This window comes from Nymphaea colorata, chromosome 2 (genome assembly GCF_008831285.2).
Source record: "Nymphaea colorata isolate Beijing-Zhang1983 chromosome 2, ASM883128v2, whole genome shotgun sequence".
NCBI lineage: Eukaryota > Viridiplantae > Streptophyta > Magnoliopsida > Nymphaeales > Nymphaeaceae > Nymphaea > Nymphaea colorata.
In genome coordinates, this window is record NC_045139.1 from 13,009,381 (window position 1) to 13,026,449 (window position 17,069).

Here is a 17,069-nt window from a genome sequence, read left to right on the forward strand (position 1 = left end):
ATCCTTAGCGGATTGCATGTGAGATAAGCAATTGTATAACATATCCAACAGTTGCATTATCGCATTAATTTGTCTCTGTTTACATATAATCTTTTGGCAGAAGTGTTGTTATCTCATTTTCTGATATTTGTTTAGCCAGTATGCATATAGTCCAAATTGTTCTCGCAATACCACATTTAATGCACCCGCATGCAACAGTACATATTACTATGGTACATTTGCATGTTTTGTGCTGCTGATGAACATGCGATAATGCACATGAATGTTGCTCAAACGTTTTGTGTTGTGCTCTATCGACTTTGTTCATTTAATGTAGCTGAATGGGTGTTAGAAATAGCAGGTGATAGTACATATCGTGTGTTGCTCCCTCTCAAATAACAAATTGGTATACCCAAATGCATTATTTTATGCTCCTATGTCAAATAGGTTTTCATTTTTTGAAGATGTAATGTCACAATCGTATGGATGAGCAGTATTATCGAACAATTGTGCACAAATAGATGTACAAATCAGTTAGGTTGTCATTTATCTAAGATGTAATGTGAACATATGATTTTCAATGATCGAAATGTGACATAAGCACCCTTATCATTGATAGATTGTGCACATATAGAAACCATATGTGTATATATATGTTTGAGTAGTACTATCGATACTCAAACGTGAACATAAGCTTAGTATGGATATACACATCAATTAGGTTGTCATTTATCTATATCTAATTTGAACATATGACTTGCAATGAACTAAATGTGACATATAGAAACCGTATGTGTATATATATGTTTGAGCAGTACTATCTATGCTCAAACGTAAACATAAGCTTGGTATGGATTACACATCAGTTAAGTTGTCATGTACCTATGATCTAATGTGAACATATGATTTTCAGTGATCAAAATGTGACATAAGCACCATTATCATTAATTGATTGTGCAGATACAGAAACCATTTATGTACATATATATATTTGAGCAGTATTATTGATGCGCAAATGTGAACATAAGCTTGGTATGGATATACACGCCAATTAGATATTGCTCTTACGTATATGTGTATGACAATTATATGTTTTACTTCATGGATGAGATAATACTATCGTTACACATATATATATGACAACCATATGCATATATAATAGATAAGATAAATTTTTTTCTACAGTATTATTGCTGCTCAAGGATTGAGCATAAGCTAGTGCTATTGTTATAGGAGAATGTGGCGGTTTACGTAATTTCTGAAAATAAATTAATATCATTAACCCAAAGCAGGTGCTGGCTCGTATCGGTGGGAATGAAATTTTCGTGGTAGTTTTCCATACGAAAAGAGGTGGTAGATTAGGGCTGATTGTGGTAAAAAGGAAGAGAGAGACTCCTTGGCGTGGGATAAGTAGACCATCGACACCACAAGTTTGTCCTACTTAGCAACAACGAGGACACGTTCAACCAGAAAAGAAGCTGGCGATACCAGCAAACCTGCAGGTGACACCAGCAAACCTGCTGGTGAATCTAAAAGATGTTTGACCAGAAAAGCAGCTGGCAAGTCCAGCAAAGCAGTCGGTGAGTCCAGCAAACTAGTCGGTGAGTCCAAGACACGTTCGAGGGAACTTAAGGACAATCTACTCTCTATTTACATTGAAGACTTCCTCCCTGACAGTAAGTAACAAATATTAGTCTCAATTATTTTGTTGACCTTTTAGAGCATAGGAGTCAAAATCTAGGCCTTCGTAGGTATACTATAAGATCAGATTTAATGGTATATATCCTTCATCTTATTCTATTAAGTAACCTTCATGTTGTGATTAGTATTGATCAAACTAACGAATGTTTAATAGTTTGTTGCATCTTTTTCATTAACAGATGAGACTATGACATGATGACAGATGTCATAGAAAATGTTTCGAAAATTAAGAACCAATCCATCATTGATGTTGAAATGGTTGTTCTTCTTTCGTAGATTCCTAAATCTATTGCTCTTATTTTGCCCTAATCTGGTTTCTCTCTAACGTCCATCTATTTCAGGTTTTCTTTCCTTTTGTGTGGGTGGAGAAGGCACATTGAGTGTTGTATGGCCTTCACAAAATCAAAAAATAAGTGTGGATATATGATTCATGGGTATGACTACCAAATTGTCGATGCCCTCTACATATTGGTATGTAGTTTAACCTCTACAGACTGTTAAGATAACTTTTTTTCATTTCCCTAATAAGTTTTGGTTCTTTTGCAGAAATATTGCCTCAAATATGTCTTCGGCGTCCAAACATTGAATGAATACAAACTTTTATCAATAAAATGTCCACAACAAAGAAAAAATTATGACAGTGGTATGTTCATGATGAAATTTATGCAGGCAATAACGTTAGGAAAGAAATGTAGCTTCACCCAAGCTGATGTTACCACTAGCATTAGAAGACTTATTAGAAACTTGGTTCAAATAAGTAGACGTTTTGAAATTCGAATAATATCGTCTTTTCAACCATTTCTGTTAATTTTTGCATCATTGTAACCATTTCTTTTAATCAACGCAGCTGTAAACGCACTTATTGCTTTTTTAAATGCAGCAATCCTACGAACGCACTTATCGCATTTGTCTCCATTTACTTCTCGTCTTTAGGCATACATATTGTTATCTCATTCTCTCGTAACCATTCCGGGCCTTCTTGTTGTTATAGCTTCCATTTTTATTGTACACTCATGTCATTGTTTTGTTACATTAATTTATCACATTTCTGGTGTCCATATACATCTCGAATTTCGTTGTTATTTTATTTGCATAGTGTTCCTGTCATATGTGTGTGAGATAAGCAATCATATAATAAATCTTGCAATCACATTTTGTACTGTCGTTATATATTGTTGCAGTCCATATAGTGTCAAAGTATTTATGAATATAGTCCAAACTGTTCCTGATATGCCACATTTAATGCACCCGCATGCGACAGTGCAATATATAACACAGTGGTACAAATCACAATGGGACATTTCCATTTTTTGTGCTGCCGGGATAGAGGAGAGAGAGGAATGTTGCTCGGATGTTGTGTGTTGTGCATTATCGACTGCATTCATTTAATGAAATTGCAATAATTTGATGGGTTCATTAAATGCCGCTGAATGGGTGTCAGAAGCAGCAACCAATAGTACATATCTTGTGTTGTTCCCTCAAATAACAAACTGGTATAGTAGACTTGTTGTTGTCTCATTATTTTCATTTATTTATTGTCTTTAGGTAGATTCATTGTTATCTCATCCTCTCATATCCGTTCAAGCCCTTTCTGTCATTATCGCGTTCTCTTGTTAACGTAGCCTCATTGTTATCTAATTGTTCCACTACATTAACTTATTTGCATGGCCCTTTATATCATTATCACATTCATATGTCTTCATTCTCTTATCGTCTTCTTGGCTGACTCGTTGTTATCTCATTCTCTTACATCCGTTCAGCCTCTTCTTGACATTATCACGCACTCTCATTAATGTGGACTCATTGTTATCTCATCGTTTTGTTATGCGAATTTATCCACATGGGCCTCTATTTTGTTATTGCATTAATTCGTCTATGTTTTCTTATCGTCTTCTTGGTAGACGTGTTGTTATCTCATTTTCTTGTATTCATTCCGCATCAGGTTTGTGTGTAGTTATCGCATTATTATGTCTTTGTCTTGAAGGTAGTTACAAAATCATTTATTGTATCATACATTGAGAGAGGTGCCTACTGTTGGGATTGACAAACTGAATCCATGTGGCACGGTAACAGTTACACAAAATTGATTATAATAAAGCTTTTAAAGTTAAAACATACATAATATGTACAATATAATAAACCCAGGAGTTTTGTAAAACCGTCGTGATCATATACAGTTTTCATATATGTGGACGACATGTAGATCTCAACTGCACCTTTTGTATACGAAACATAATCAACTTGTTGATGATGATTTTCGTGCTTGATTTTCCTAGTCCTGCCTCTTTTCTTCAGGGTGCTTTTTGTCCTATGCAAACTCCTATCTAGCTTCCTCTTGAAAGCAGTAACTGGTAGACTAGTGCCCTTGTATTTTATGACCCTCACCTGGCATTATCGATCACCATATTAGAAGAACCATGACACTTCTTCTTCGACAGGTTTGAGGTGATGAAACATGCTCCTTTTGGCTGGTTTTTTATTGTCACCATGTCGATACAACATAAATTTGAAATGTTACAGCTATGTTCACCAACTACATCATGTATTCACAAGCCTGGTCATTTCTTACTATCAGGTCTACAACATACGTCAATGTCCTGCAGAGATGCTGATAGCAGGATAGGCTATGAGATTGTGGACCATCAGAAGAAGGAATTTCGGGAGAAATCTTCATTAAGTCTATCTTTACATTTTTAGTCCAACTATCAAGGATGTATCTCTTTGATAGTTCTCGAATGTTCCCTCGATCGAGAGACTTTAGAGCATGGCAACACAAAATACCTTTCATTTCAAATTTCTTACAAGAACATTTGACATCACCTATTTCGATGACGTAGTTCACAAATGCATCATTGATCTTAGTTCAATCTCTCCCCCTTTTTATCAAATGATATACACAGCAACTTGATTGTTCATGTAATTCTAGTCACAGTTAGTTGCTTGAATGGCCTCTTCAAAAAACCATTCAAATGTAGTTGGTCTGTACACAACTTCAACTCGCTCAAGGATGTTCATACCCAGCCTTTGAAAGCAACAAATAAATGCTTTGACATTGTCTTCAAGATAACAGTCCCTAAGACTATGCAGCAATCTGTTGCAGTGTTTCACGAAATGACATATTTGCAAGGAAGAGTACAATCCCCTCTTCAGTGCAACTTTCATGGTCTCTTCTTTTTGTGTGTTTATCATGCCTACACAAAAATATTTTTTTCCATAAGCCAACACCAACTTTTCTTTATCCTTGTACAATTTTTAAAGCCACATACTTTTTTGTAGGTTATATGCTTCAATCATTTGTGTCCACATACACTCGAATGTCTCACCATCTTCACACTTAAAGACACAATTTGAAAACTCTTTTTAAATCCAGTTTTTTGATTCATTACATGTCCTATGTTCTTCGGTGCATTTTGAAATATATGCCACAATCACAAACGATGATATACTTCTGACCATACGAGGGACACTGCAGCTGCTATTGCCCAATCACCATCCATCAGCACAACTTCGCGGTGCTTCCCATTCATGGCCACGGTGAATACCTTGAACAACCACTCAAATGTCTCAGTAATCTGATCAAAGCAGAATGCACTGCTGAAAATGCAACTTTTAGAGTGATGGTTCACCTCCACAAACTGCGAAAGGGCCACCCATGGGTATTGACCTTCATGGTTGTGTCAAAAATAAGCACATTGCTGAACCATCCATAATCTAACTTAGACCTCAAATTTTACCAAAAGACATTTGTAGCATAACCATCCTCATCCATTTGAATGGCGATGTAGAAACTTGTGTCTTTGCTTAATCTTTTCTGAATGGACTCGACCAATTCTATAATTTTTCCTCCTTTCGTCAATTCTATCATTTTCCCCTCAAGTGGTTTTTATGGTCCATGAGCATGAATGAAACATTCTCACAACCATCTTCTACTTTAACAAATAGGTCATGTGTCTTCCTTGGTGGTATATCTACACCATCAGCCAGCTCGCTTATTTAAGCATCCGACGATAACAATTTCTAATGTGACTTCAACATGTGGTTTGTCCGAGAAGGTGACAATGGAAGGTTGTGTTCAATCGTCATTGCACAAATACAATATTTTCCATTCGGACGCCTTCTCAGCTCCAAATTGGTAGTACAACCACACCTTGTATCAATCATGTGCTTAGTTAAACATGTCAGTGATCTCTTCCATCCTTGTTTTGAATGAACATATGACCTTCCCACAACCACACCCAATGCGTTTCTCTCCATCCTACCCTTCCTTACAGTGAACCCGTGGCAAAGAGCATAAGAATTGTTGAAACTGTATGTCGTTTCCTTTGTACTGAGCTTCATTTCTACAACAAGAGCACATTCTTCAGGATCCTCCATCTTGAACTTCATTCCTACAACAGGAAGATTCAATCCTACAACAGGACCATGTTCTTCGGTTTCCTCTATCTAAAACTTTATTCCTACAAAAAGAGCATGTTCTTCGGGATACTTCATTTCCTCGTAGAAGGACTCAATCTCTTGTTCATCACCATTTGATGATGTAGATATTTCATACACTATGCTATTTGCAATACATAAAGTCAATAGAAAGTAAATAACATTTTAACATTATTTCATGAATTATTTGTTTTATGCATAAATACCTTCCATCAAATAACATTCAATATTATCTCACCATAAAGTCCATCGACCAGACCTTATCTCACGCCATTTAGTGGTAGATTCGTTGTTATCTCTTTATCTCATTACCGTTCCTAGCCTTCATAGTATACTCGTTGTTATCTTATTACTTTGTAACCATTCCTTTTGTTATGTGATCATATTATCTCGTCTCCATTTACTTTTTGCCTCATTTGTCTCTGTGTCTTCTCCCATTTCATCGATCAATAACGAGAGAAATGGTTAGAGATATAATGAGATAAACTCATATGCATCAATTTATTCTCCGAAGTCATTATCTCACGCATTCGTTATGCCACAATTTTGGTATCTCTAGCAAACTATCTCAAACCTGTTACATTGTAACATTATCTACCACAAGAACTAGGATGCACTCGTTATTTCATCGATAACGTTATCTACCAGACGAACATGGATGCACTTAGTACCTGTTCCGTTGACATTTTCTTCCTTTCAAAGCTCTGCCATCACCTTCGCCTTCAGTTCCTTAAGAACTGCTCTTTCGATTTCTTCAAATGTCCAACCTTCGAAAAAAGGTCCTGTAGAAGCCATTGCATTTTCCATTTAATGTTCACAAACAAAAAATATAACGAAATCATTGTGAACTCACCGACCTTTCCTTCTATTGACATTCCCACCATTTTCTGCTTCAAGGCCAAGCTTTCTTCACTGGCAACCTCCTCTCTCCTTCCTTCCTTCAGTGGGATCCTCTCTGTGTTATTTTTCTTCTTTTTGACGGTATTCCTTCCTTTGCACAAAAGGATGCATGTGGCGTGAAGGTTAAGTAAATAAGCATATGTACCTTTCCTGGTACAAAGGTTATTTGTGAAACTTTACAGAAACGTAGTATGGACTACTGTATAAAGACATTCAATTAAATATGGACATATACATTTTCATTCATTAAGGTCAATATTGAAACTTAACATACACATTGTTGGGTCTACCCCTGGCATACGCTTGTTGCAAACGCCGGAGTGGCGCGTGTAACTCAGTCTAATTTCCCTTTCCACTGAACATCGACTATGTTCTATGCTTAGGCACATCGCATTTGATCAACACCCACTTTGAAATAATTCTTTTTGGAACCATCGAGAACTTACAGTGGTTAAGTGCGTAAATGTTGCGATCATGCAATGCAAGGGCATTCAAGTAATATGCATGTGTAGCTTTTCTGGTACAAAGGTCATTTGTTGCACTTTACATATACATAGTAGGGACTACCCTATAAGCACATTCAGTTAAATATGGACATATACCTTTTCATTCACTAAGTTTCAATATTGAAATTTTACATACACATCGTTGGGTCTATCCCTAGCACATGCTTGTTGCAAATGATGGGGTGGCACACGTAATTCGGATTAATTTCCCTCTCCATTGATCATCAACTACGTTCTATGCTTAGGCACATCGCATTTGTTCAACACCCACTTTTAAATAATTCGTTTTGGAATCATCGAGAACCCACAGTGGTTAAGAGCGTAAATGTTGCGATCATGCAATGCAAGGGCATTCAATTACATATGCATGTGTACGTTTTCTGGTAGAAAGGTCATTTGTGGCACTTTACATATACATAGTAGGGATTACCCTATAAGCACATTCAATTAAATATGGACATATACCTTTTCATTCACTAAGTTCAATATTGAAACTTTACATACACAGTTGGGTGTATCCCTGGCACATGCTTGTTGCAAATGATGGGGTGGCACACGTAACTCGGATTAATTTCCCTCTCCACTGATCATCGATTACGTTCTATGCTTAGGCACACTGCATTTGTTCAACACCCACTTTTGAATAAATTCTTTTTGGAATCATCAAAAACTCGTGGTGGTGGACTCGCTGTTTCTCATGCTTGCCTTGATACTTGTGCCTGCCATCACAATGGCTACCACAATTGTTCGAGACATCATTAGGTCTTGTGCCACAAATACACAACTTATCCTCTAGTTTTCATTTAGTGGGCCCTTACAAATCCTTCTCTTTTCCTTGGACCACCTTCATCTATGGGCCACCTACAACTCTTACAGACCACATCCTTGGAGAGGACTATTCATCATGTAATTAAATCATTTCCTTCTCCCACATGCTCGCCGGTACTTTTAACTCTCTTTTTTATTTGTCCCAATCCAGCCAAATAACAAGTCCAACCTCCTCGATTTGGGCATCCAGAAATTTTCTGCAAGAGCTCCAACTTTGTGCAATTGAATATAATGGAGAGTCACTTACTTCGTCAAACAATCAACTATGGCCTTGCTCATGCATACTCGATCGAGTCCTCATCATTATGTCATTCTTGGATGCCATACCCAACTTGCAAGTTTTTGTGTAGCGTTTGGGCATTGGGACATGGAATTCAGTCTTACATGGAAATTTACATATGACCACGGCTTCCTCCTGATTGCATCTACTTATGATCATTTTAGCCCCCAAAAGAGGCGAGGGAAATTGTATATCCATGTTTATACCGATCTCTATCATTGGTGCACTTCGTTGTATCATTGCCAAAGGGTTAAGAGGTGAGGTTGCAAAAAACCATCTGTAACATTATTTCTCCCATCAACTTGCTTTCATGCCAAAGAGAGAAATTACACATGGTTTTATCTTTGCCACCCAAATTGTTCTCTCCATGCAAGCTTCTAGTAACCAATACTTCGTGCTTAAAGTCAAATTGTAGTAAGCATTTGACTGAATATCTTGGAATTATTTATTCTCAGTCACGTGCACCATGGCTTTTGGAGATTGGTGGGTGCATTGGATTTAGGAGCTGAACACTAAAGCTAAAGCAGTCATGGTTATTAGTGGTGCTTGTGTAGGCCCTTTTCCGATCCATCGGGGTCTTCAATAGTAATGTCCAAATCAACATGTGAGCTGGTGGAAGAAGAAGAAGGGGACCAAAGCGAGAGAGAGAGTGAGACACTCATTGATTTTGGATGATTCATTGGCCACAAACACTGGCACTGGTGAACGAGGTCACATGATTGGCAGAGAGATCTTTCATTGGGCGGACAATAGAGGCAGAACACACGAATGGCAAGGAGAGGCCGCATGAAAGCAATTTGATGGTTCTTTCATTTGGCGCAAGAAGATAGCGTTTCTGATGCTACCTACCGGCTTGCTAGAGTTGTTTCTGTTATTTTCTTTAGCAGTACAAAACTAAGGGACACAGCTGCTTCTATGCCATCACTGGCACACCTTCTGCGAATGTAGTGATGTTGTTTACATGTTAAATTTTTCAACAAAATCTTATATGCAGACCATAATAAATGAGATGTCATTACCTGTACTCACCTATGTTTCCCTTGTGCGGGATTTCGAGAGACGGGACTTTTCCTATATGTACATGGCCTGACCATTCTTAGTGCCTTCACTAGGAGTAATTAACCAAGGTTAGACCAAATGTTCCAATTTCTACGTTTAAATGTCGTCCAAATCCTTAGAAAGCAAACTTACCCTAAATTTGAAATCTATGTGTGTTTTAAAAATCTAAATAGATCTTAGAAAATGGACTTATGAACAAGAAGAAATTAATCTTGATTTCTGTTCATGTCTACATCATCATAGATCAATGCAGATCAATGTCCTAGATCTAAAATGATGCATGCAAAAATTAGTCTTATAAACATGTAGTCCGGTCTCTACTAAGACTAGGGTATAGGACATGGACCTAGCGGGGAGATTAGAATTTGAATTCAAAAATTGAGATTAGAATATAAAGGACTCTTGTTCTAAATTCGAAATAGAGATGTTATCAAAGCCAAATATCATTTCATGTGATTAATACTCATGATCCAAAATTCAAGTTAAAAGTTCAGTAAATTTGATCTTGTATTCATGATTACATCATTTAAAGATCCAAGTTCTAAAAGGATAGGTCCAAATATAATGAATACCAGGTTTAAGAATCTTGTATTTGGGTGATTATGTAAATAATAATCTAAGATTTATAATCCAAAGTTCATAGTGTAAAATCTAATCCAAAATCCAAAACCTGAAATCCAAGATCCAAAATTTAGGGTTTGAAATCCTAAATCTGATATCCAAAATCCATAATCTGATATCCCTTGTTCGAGATTTAGGATTCATGTTTCAATACATAAAATCTAATCCAAAGTCCAAACTATGATGTCCAAACTATGATGTCCAAAATCGAAAAGCTAATATTTAAGATCCTAAATTTGAGATCCAAGATCCATAATCCAATATTTGAGATCTAAAACCCAATACTTGAAATTTAAAGTCCCGTTTAATATCAAGGTTTCAATCATTAAAGACTCATGGTTTGAATCTAATAACTTCATTTGAGATCCAAGATTCAAATAGGCTAGGGGTAGATCGGTCATGAGAACTAGGTTCAGTCTTGCCTACACTGGCTGTAGACCTACCTAGGGCTGGGTTTGACAGTGGTAAGTGTGTTTGGTCTTAATCGAACCATGTGATATATAAACTTCATTTGCTCTATATGAATGGGTATTTAAAGAAGTTTGACTAGACCTACACTATAGACGAGTTTCATACATAGTGGGCTTTAAGACCTGTTTGGGCAAAGTCTTAGAGAGTTGAACTAGTATTGGACTCCATGCCTACATGGCCTAGTTTTTTTTAAATTACTTTAAATTTATTTATTTTGAAATATTTTAGAGAAAACTATGTTTTGAAATGATTCTTATATGAGGACCAAGCTAGATTTAGGTTTTCACATACTTGAGCGAATGCACTCATGGTATGCTACTAAGCTGACCTAATATGATTTCAGACATGGGGTGCACGTGGGTGTAATGTGGTTCAGTGCATATTAAGTATAAATGCATGCATGATTAAAAAAAGCATGAAAGGAAACTATATTTTATGTGCATGCTTCAAGTAAAATTAAGTAAACAAATGCAAAGAAATTGAAAGAAATAGACAAGAGAGGGGCATACCTAACCCCTATGTCTACCCTAAAGACTTTAAAATAATTCTAATCTAGAAAAAAAAAATACTGAACTACAACATTATTAAAGCAACTCAGAAAAATAAATTAAGCTAGACACGCTAAAGCAAAAAAGAAAACTAAACTAAACATGCTTAAAAAGTAAAAACTAAACTAAACATGCACAAACAACTAAATTGTAAATAAAAAAAGAAAAAAAAAAAAGAAATTACTTGAAGCTGGTGCCCTAGTTGAGCCCTCTCCCATGACCCCTACACCAAGTCTGGTTAGGTCTAGGCTGAGTTGCTAATGCAGCCTGATCCCATACTAAAAAAAATTTAACTTGTTTTGATCTAGACCCCTTTTTTGAGTACTCAATTGAAACTTTACCAACTTTTTGGGCTTCTCAAGGAATAGCTCAAAGTATGTAGTGAGAGGGGGATGTGAGTCCCTATTTATAGGAGAGAGAGAAAAGGGGATTACCACATAGAGATTTTTGATCTAGGACTAAACTTATGGTCCCTCTCTCTCCTCTCAAAAGCACAAAACTTATGTTTGTTGCATTCTCGTTTGGACTCAAAATTCGATTTGTAAAAAGCCAAGCATGCATGGGGAGATGCTTTTTGATTGTTGATGAAGCATTTAGATTGACATTGAATGTGAAGAATGAAAGCAGGAATATGGAGGGGAGAAAACACACTTTTAAACTTTATTCCAAAACTTGATGTGGATTAGAAAAATTATAGTTCCAGCCACATACAAATACTGATTTCGATTTTATCTACGCAAGAGCGCTCAACTAAGAATTTCACACAGTTCAAGTGCTTATGTGCAAATGGACATTAAGCATGGAGTGAGAAAACCACAATACGTTTTTGAGATATAATGTACATTATGCTCACATGTGGATCTTGGATCTGGCTTTGATGTTGAGACCCAAATTTAGGTCAAGATAGATCTAGATATGATATTAAAATTCGGATTATGATTCAATATCCAGGATCTGAAAGAAGAATAATGGATATGGATCTATAAGGATAGATCGGATTTGAGGCTTGGATATGAGATTCAGAAAAAGAAATAAGACTTAGATATATGATCTGGATCATAAGTACGAAATGGAGATATGCAAATAGCAAGGATCGGAACCTGGCTAAAGCTGGGCTGTTTGACATGGGCTAGACCTAGGATAAGTTCAGTTTTTCAAAAAAAAAAAAAAGGTTCATCACCTAGGCTTACCGCAGGTTCAGTCCTAGGCTGAGCCTGAGCTTAAGCCTACCAGGCCCATGAAATATTTTTGGAAAGCTAACTTCCGTTCATGTGGCTTCTAAGTTAGGTTTATAAAAAATACGTGCATGATAGCAAATAACCAAAATACCCTTGTGTGTGAATGTGGGTTGAAATGGTTTTAAATAAACAGATGGGCTTGAGCTACGGATTTGAAATAAAATAAAAGAATCTTAAACCAAGATATATGTGACATATACCCTATGTTTATGTAGGTGTGGCTAAAAAAATAACCATTTTGCCCATGTGTGTACCAGAGTTCCGAGTGAATTTGCTTGATCTGACTAAACCAACATGTGACCTACTTTTTAAATAGGCTCTAGTTAAAATTTTGCTGAAAATTTCCTCTCGGATTGCTCTAAAAATAAAAAACAAATTTTACCAAGCCATATACAACACATTTATAAAGAAAAATCAAGGAAGACCATAAAAATTAGACTTTCATTAAAATTTTCATAGGTGGAGCTGAAGGTATTGGAAAAGCTATTTAATTGTAAGGACATGCTGAAAGATAAAAAATTTGCTTAATTTGTAACATTGAACTCAACAGCAATTTACATAGTGTAGCAACACTTAGAAATGAGGTTCATGGTATTCAGAACTTAATTGAACTCAAACAAAAATAAATAAATTCAAATCAAACTAAGAGAGTATTGATTTGCTCATAATAAACATATTCCTCAACTTAGTTTCAACTCACTCTATCAGATTAAGCTCAAATTCAGCTCTAACCCTTGAAAACAAGAGAGAGAAAGCATTCAAAATTAAATTAAACTCAAATGGGGATGAATGAACTCAAACTGAACTAAGAGAGTACTGGTTTATTCATGATAAGCATACTCCCAATCAGTTTCAGCTCACTCTATTAGCTTGAACACAAATTCAACTCAAACCCCTGAAAACATGAGAGAAAAAACACTCGAAACTGACTTGAACTCAAACCAAGAAAAATGAACTCAAACCAAACTAAGGGAATATTGATTTATACATGATAAACATGGTCCTAGCTTGATTTTGGCTCAATCTTTAGGGTTGTTCAACCTCAGTTCAAACCCCTAAAAATAAGAGAGAGAAAGACCTAGTAGAAATCTGCAAGTTAGTATGTGACCTGAAACTTGAGTTGGGTGGTTCAAAATAAGTGAAATAAAGCTTTCTCTCCATTAAATAAACTTGTTTTGACTTGGTTAAGATAAAGATCACAACTTTAAGTTGTACAAGCGGGTCTGATCTATGTGGGAGCTGGTTTTAGACTACAGTAACTCTTATGAGCTAACTCTGATGACTCTTGGGTTCATGCAAAATTGAAAAATGGCCTAATTGCTCAAATGTTAGGCAATTCTCAAAAACTTTGGTGAAAGTCCTTATTTTCTAGGTACAATGCCAGGAGGCGCAAAATGGTGATTTTTAGTTTGGCTGACCTAGGTGATCTGGTACTAGATATTCAATGCTGGTATGAAAAGTGCTTGTTTAGCTCAGAAATGATCCATTGTTCTTGAAATTGGTCATTGATAATCCATTTTAAGTTCTCATAATAAAGGGTAAAATAGTCATTTGGAATTGTAAAAATTTTGGGTGTTCACAGACGTGCAACATATCGGCTTTGGCCTCCAAGAATGTAGGCTTTCATGTGGGTCACTTAAACCTTGTTCATCTCAAGTGCTAGGATAGGCAATGCTATTGTTTGGGGAATCTGTAGCAGTATTTTTATCCTTGCCACTCAACTAGTGTCACTAGAACAATAATTTGTTGTAGTGGCTCATGTTTAATATTACTATGGATGGATTATCAATTTTGGTTCATAAGGCAGTCTATAGGGGTCACCTTAATCCTATTAACTTGGTTGCAAGCTTCTCCTCGCATATCATTCAATATGAAATGATCTAATTCTTTTTTTGTGGAGACTTCTTTGCATCAATGGCCATTATATCTATCATTTTCCCATTGTAGCCACCCACTTTTCCTACTTGGCATAGATAATCCATAATCTGAACTGATGATGCATGACTATCTAAGAGCTACCTCTACCTTTATTTTACTAAATGAAATATATGTACAGGCAATATGAAAAGAACAAAAGCAAACAACCTACAATAAATGAAATCTATACAAATGAAATGCAAAATGGTAAAGAGAAGGCTGTCCAAGAGCAAAACCTCCGAACCATATATGACTCCAAGATGAAGCTAGGGATGTACGATGAGGAGCTCTGCTTGAGTCACACATTGTTTGGCTCGAGCTCGACTCAAGTTTTATGAGGCAAGCTCAACCTTGATTTGGGAAACCCAGTCCAAGCACGAGCTCAACTTGCTTAAGCTCGTGTCATTTGATTCATACATTCTTTTTTAATGAAAATGAAAAACAGAAAAATCTATTGAAGTTCATAAAAAATGATTGACATATCCATGAAAATTAACAAACGGGAAAGACACCAGATGAATCAAGTATAAACAAGTTGAATTTGTGTAACTCAAGCTTGACTCATTTATAACTCGAGTTTTAACTCAAAGCTTGAGCACAACTTGTTTATTAAATGACCCAACCTCAAGTTGAGCTTACACATGCGAGTTCAAGTAAAGACCGAGTTAGCTTGACCTGTTATACATCCCTAGATGAAGCCAGTTAGTGATTTTTATTTTCCTTCCCCTCCTACCAATATTGGTTGCATCTCCCCAACACCACACCCCCTCTTCCCCCACATCCTCTCTCTCTCTCTCTCTTTCTCTCTCCAATCATATTGTAGGGTGTTTGATAACTAGAGAAGTGGAATTATCTAGCATGCCCTCTGCCCTAGATTATTTCATAGTGATAAAACCCGCAAATCTTTTCCTTCCATGCTTTTTCACGCAAACATGGGATGAGTGAAAATTCTTGGCCATAAAATTGTGGGGTATTGGGAAGGATAATATAGGGGATACACATTATTCAATGGAGGTGAAGTCCTAGTAATTAAATATGCTCTTAAAAGGTAATTGGAAACATGAACACTATGTCCTTTCACACACAGTTTCCAGCCAAGATCCTTTCCGAGGTAAGAGGAAGTTTTACCACTTGAACAAGAAGCCCAACAACTCCATTTTGGATGAATACCACAGGCTCATTAGGAAAATTATTTCAAACAATTAGACAGTCAGGAGACAGCTGGAATATTACAAGAAGAACTATAACCAATCTGGGTATTTGGAGTGGCAAATGTATTTTTGGAAGCACATTGGGTTTTCTAGCTTATGCTTTTTAACTGATGTGCTAGCTTTGTGTGAGATTCTCTAAGAAATGCATAACGAAGCACTCTTTGGGTTCCCCCAAGATTTTTGGAACCCATTCATTTTTGTTTGGACGGTTTGCTGCACACAACCGATGCTACTACATGATGTTATGAACGAAGTAGCGGGAATCCAATTCAAGTTTGAACATGAAAATCATTCCAACATGTGCCTAACGTATATAAATGCTTAATCTTGGTCCTGCATATTCTATTCAAACACCATGTGTCCTCTCCAGTACAAATGCAAGACATCCACCAATCACAAACACCATGAGCTTCTGACTTGTGCCCTGAAAAAAGAAGATACAGATATTGAATACAATATCTATTAACTACGTTGATGCAACATATGAGTAATTAACAGTTTTGGCATATAAGCAGGTCACAAAACATATATTTTTCAGTTCAAATTAAAAAAAAAAACATGCCAATTAGAAAAAAACCTATCAACAACAATTTCTTTCAGCAGGGAATGAAGCATAACACACAAATAAGGTTGACTTCCCGCTAAAGGGTTAATAGCATGATCTTGATGTGATACTTTAACCTAAAAATACTGATTGAATTCTGCAAAATGTTTTGGTAATAACAAGAAAAATACCATATGGTGAAAACAGTAAAAGAATTAACTGAATGCCACCAAATTTTAGAATGCCATAATCAAGCATTAGCGAGTCTATAAATAGACAACAAAAGGAAAGGAAGCAGGAATTTGAGAATACTTATAGAACAGAGTGGTTGATGTCTATGTCTATCCAGCATAAATGTGGACGTCGATGGGAATGAGGAAGATGGTAAGGTGGCTGAAGAAGATGATGACGTGGACAAAGATGGACATGCCACTGGTGTTCATGTTGCTGAACTCGACTACCCTTTCCCTCCCAAGCAGCTGAAACAGCAGCCCCCGCGACTACAACACAAAGCAGACCATCACTACCAACACAGGACCGCAATCTGCGGATTTTTTCCACCATCCCACCCCTCTTTCTTTACCTTTGCCTCCTCTACTTCTGTCTTCCCTGTTTGGCAGTAGCATCGCCTCCCCCACATGCGTGAGACAGAAAAAGGAAGGGAGCCAGCACTGATAGCAATTATTGAAGGGAACGTCCGCTATATTTTTTCAATATTGGATATTTAAGACACAGTTTGAGGAAAAATAATGGAGGAGAACCTGAGAAAGTGGGACAGGTCGCATGTCACATTAATGTATGGGAATGTTTTCACTCAACCGGCCTCCAAACT

General features: G+C 36.6%; 1 pseudogene; it reads right to left on the minus strand.

The window, feature by feature from the left end:
- Nucleotides 1–16,578: 16,578 nt before the first annotated feature.
- On the minus strand, nucleotides 16,579–16,863 carry LOC116247433 (uncharacterized; annotated as a pseudogene).
- Between the last annotated feature and the right edge of the window lie 206 nt (nucleotides 16,864–17,069).